At 40.7% G+C, this 4671-nt stretch overlaps 1 long non-coding RNA gene across 1 annotated transcript; it reads right to left on the reverse strand.

Moving 5' to 3' along the window:
• Window positions 1–295: 295 nt before the first annotated feature.
• LOC138647281 (uncharacterized) lies at window positions 296–579 on the reverse strand. Its single transcript, XR_011314939.1, has 2 exons — window positions 530–579; window positions 296–387 (listed from the first exon to the last, which is right to left on the reverse strand). It is a non-coding gene; the product is annotated as an uncharacterized lncRNA (long non-coding RNA).
• Window positions 580–4671: the final 4092 nt, after the last annotated feature.

Raw genomic sequence — 4671 nt, forward strand, 5'->3', positions numbered from 1 at the left:
GCACAATGTAGTTCCAAATTGATCTGGCGTCGCTGTTCACGCTCCAGATCCCTCCCTCTCGTTTCTCTCGGAGGTGCTTTGAGAAAGTCACTAGGGAGATTTAACTTAGAGAGTATATTGTTAGTTTCATCCGGATTATATGAAAATGTCAGTGATGACATATCAAACAGCGTGCTCACGTAAAGGAAGATCAATAATAGAGTATATCGTGGCACAGCTGTGTCGGTGCTCAAGAGAGGTTTCCCACACCAGTAATCAAATAGTAAGTAAATGACTTGGCACTCAACTAGGTGGATAGTGATAATAAAGAAAATATTTTTATTACTTGAGTAGCAGTCCAGCAAAATAAAACGTTTCGGTCAAATAATCAGACCTTCTTCAGTAAGGCTGCATAAATAACATAACATGACAATTACAATGTCGAAAAGATATTAACAAAAAATTAGCAAAAATTAAATCTCACAATATGGATATGTGATGGGTGGGAAGGAAGGGAAGAGAGGTGGGAAAAAGGTACATTTTTACATACCCGACTGCTGATGTGTGGATGCTTAAGGCACTGATATATGTAAAGAGGCTCCTTATGTTGGAAGCTATTTGGAACCCCAAAGGAAGAGCCAATGTCCTAAAATAGCGAGAAGGATATAAGAAAAGGATGTGCCATATATATGAGAGAGGGAATATATTTATATACTAACCGAATAGATGAAAATAGAGGTATACAGTGGGGCAAAAAAGTATTTAGTCAGTCAGCAATAGTGCAAGTTCCACCACTTAAAAAGATGAGAGGCGTCTGTAATTTACATCATAGGTAGACCTCAACTATGGGAGACAAACTGAGAAAAAAAAATCCAGAAAATCACATTGTCTGTTTTTTTTACATTTTATTTGCATATTATGGTGGAAAATAAGTATTTGGTCAGAAACAAAATTTCATCTCAATACTTTGTAATATATCCTTTGCTGGCAATGACAGAGGTCAAACGTTTTCTGTAAATCTTCACAAGGTTGCCACACACTGTTGTTGGTATGTTGGCCCATTCCTACATGCAGATCTCCTCTAGAGCAGTGATGTTTTTGGCTTTTCGCTTGGCAACACGGACTTTCAACTCCCTCCAAAGGTTTTCTATAGGGTTGAGATCTGGAGACTGGCTAGGCCACTCCAGGACCTTGAAATGCTTCTTATGAAGCCACTCCTTCGTTGCCCATGCGGTGTGCTTTGGATCATTGTCATGTTGAAAGACCCAGCCACGTTTCATCTTCAATGACCTTGCTGATGTAAGGAGGTTTGCACTCAAAATCTCACGATACATGGCCCCATTCATTCTTTCATGTACCCGGATCAGTCGTCCTGGCCCCTTTGCAGAGAAACAGGCCCAAAGCATGATGTTTCCACCACCATGCTTTACAGTAGGTATGGTGTTTGATGGATGCAACTCAGTATTCTTTTTCCTCCAAACATGACAAGTTGTGTTTCTACCAAACAGTTCCAGTTTGGTTTCATCAGACCATAGGACATTCTCCCAAAACTCCTCTGGATCATCCAAATGCTCTCTAGCAAACTTCAGACGGGCCCGGACATGTACTGGCTTAAGCAGTGGGACACGTCTGGCACTGTAGGATCTGAGTCCATGGTGACGTAGTGTGTTACTTATGGTAGGCCTTGTTACATTGGTCCCAGCTCTCTGCAGTTCATTCACTAGGTCCCCCCGCGTGGTTCTGGGATTTTTGCTCACCGTTCTTGTGATCATTCTGACCCCACAGGGTGGGATTTTGCGTGGAGCCCCAGATCGATGGAGATTATCAATGGTCTTGTATGTCTTCCATTTTCTAATTATTGATCCCACTGTTGATTTCTTCACTCCAAGCTGGTTGGATATTGCAGAATCAGACTTCCCAGCATGGTGCAGGGCTACAATTTTGTTTCTGGTGTCCTTTGACAGCTCTTTGGTCTTCACCATAGTGGAGTTTGGAGTCAGACTGTTTGAGGGTGTGCACAGGTGTCTTTTTATACTGATAACAAGTTTAAACAGGTGCCATTACTACAGGTAATGAGTGGAGGAAAGAGGAGACTCTTAAAGAAGAAGTTACAGGTCTGTGAGAGCCAGAAATCTTGATTGTTTGTTTCTGACCAAATACTTATTTTCCACCATAATATGCAAAAAAAATGATAAAAAAACAGACAATGTGATTTTCCGGATTTTTTTTTCTCAGTTTGTCTCCCATAGTTGAGGTCTACCTATGATGTAAATTACAGACGCCTCTCATCTTTTTAAGTGGTGGAACTTGCACTATTGCTGACTGACTAAATACTTTTTTGCCCCACTGTATATTCCCATCCACACTAGATATGTAGAAAGATTAACTGAAAAATATGCAAAGGAATGTAGATAATGAGATCCTGGTACTAGACCCTTTATACCTACACCGTATATACATCCACATATACTCTATTATACACATGGCCCCCTCCTTTTTATTGTATATCAGGTTATGCTCCGGTCTCTATGGCTACATCAGCATCGCACTTAGGTAGTTCAGGTTACTCCTTATGATGTTACTCCGGCCTTCACCGCTAACCGTACTACATTTCCCATTATACTTGGCGGCTTTATCTTAGCTACTTCCTTCTAGGTCTGCCCCTCGGGTTCTTGGCTCCGTAGGTAGTCCCTCCCCTCTGTTTTGCTAGTTCGCGTCATGCTCTATGACGCGCTTCCGGTTTCCTTTGCCTCCGGAACTACATTTCCCATAGTTCTCGGCGCCTTCTTCCTGGCCACACGCATATCCCCTTCTTATATGACGTACTTCCGGTTTTCGGCCTCGCAGCTAGTCCCGCCCTAGCATTATTTAAGCCGGTCTTTTTAGACATGGAGCATTCAACCAGCGGTGGACACCACGTTGATGTACTCCCTCTGCCTGTCTTATTCCGGTAAGCGATATAAATATATCTTCTCTTAGCCCCTTTGGTTGTTTAGTGCCTTACTGACATTTTGCCATTGTTTAGGAGCCCTCCTGTAGTGACAGTTCTCTATGGAACCCTATCCATATATCCTTGCGCATTAGGTGAGCTTGGTTTACCCCCTCCTCTGATTAGATCTCTCACCTGTCTATTATATTTTTACTTATATTATTTTCACTACTCAGGTCATCGCTGCTCCTATTCTATACTGTGGCTTAGACCACTTTACTCCAAGGTTAGAATCACTATGTTTTATAGAATTCCCCATTGCTATGACCGCTTTAGAATTATTTTCTCCTCTTCATTTTATAGTCTATTGATTGGATTACATCCTATCTCTACATATACCAGAACTACCCTAGTGTTCCTTTCCTTTATACATTATAGGTGAGAGACCATTTTCTTTTTCTTTTTCTTTTTTCAAGGGTCTAGTACCAGGATCTCATTATCTACATTCCTTTGCATATTTTTCAGTTAATCTTTCTACATATCTAGTGTGGATGGGAATATATACCTCTATTTTCATCTATTCGGTTAGTATATAAATATATTCCTTCTCCCATATATATGGCACATCCTTTTCTTATATCCTTCTCGCTATTTTAGGACATTGGCTCTTCCTTTGAGGTTCCAAATAGCTTCCAACATAAGGAGCCTCTTTACATATATCAGTGCCTTAAGCATCCACACATCAGCAGTCGGGTATGTAAAAATGTACCTTTTTCCCACCTCTCTTCCCTTCCTTCCCACCCATCACATATCCATATTGTGAGATTTAATTTTTGCTAATTTTTTGTTAATATCTTTTCGACATTGTAATTGTCATGTTATGTTATTTATGCAGCCTTACTGAAGAAGGTCTGATTATTTGACCGAAACGTTTTATTTTGCTGGACTGCTACTCAAGTAATAAAAATATTTTCTTTATTATCACTATCCACCTAGTTGAGTGCCAAGTCATTTACTTACTATTTGATTACTGGTGTGGGAAACCTCTCTTGAGCACCGACACAGCTGTGCCACGATATACTCTATTATTGATCTTCCTTTACGTGAGCACGCTGTTTGATATGTCATCACTGACATTTTCATATAATCCGGATGAAACTAACAATATACTCTCTAAGTTAAATCTCCCTAGTGACTTTCTCAAAGCACCTCCGAGAGAAACGAGAGGGAGGGATCTGGAGCGTGAACAGCGACGCCAGATCAATTTGGAACTACATTGTGCCACCCTTACTGAATACCTACGTGTGAAGAGAATCCCGAGGGGGTTGCGAGTTCCTCTTCGCCCTACCCTGTTCAGTGACTGTCAGGAGTTTTGCCAAAAGTATGAACAAATACTTAATAAATGCTCGTTTGATTTAATGACTCTCACAGTGGAACATCTACAAAAGGCCATAGTTTCCAGCAAAGACTATATAAAAAACATTGAAACACAATTATCTTCCTCAAGTACTGCTGAAGAACTTGAAGTCCTGAAAACTCGAATTAAAACAGTCACTGACCAGCATAGACGAGATACTGAGAGTAGGAAAAGGAGTAAATTCCAAAGAGACTCAGATGACTATGAAAATAATCGAGTCTATCGTTGGCAGGATAAATCCTCATTCTATTCTAACACTACTAGATCTGATTTTCATTCCTCCATTGACCTTTCCACCTCAGGTTCAGAAACGGACCGACGTGACAATCCTAGTGGATCCAACAGT

The sequence above is a fragment of the Ranitomeya imitator genome, chromosome 8 (genome assembly GCF_032444005.1).
Source record: "Ranitomeya imitator isolate aRanImi1 chromosome 8, aRanImi1.pri, whole genome shotgun sequence".
Taxonomy (NCBI): Eukaryota; Metazoa; Chordata; class Amphibia; order Anura; family Dendrobatidae; genus Ranitomeya; species Ranitomeya imitator.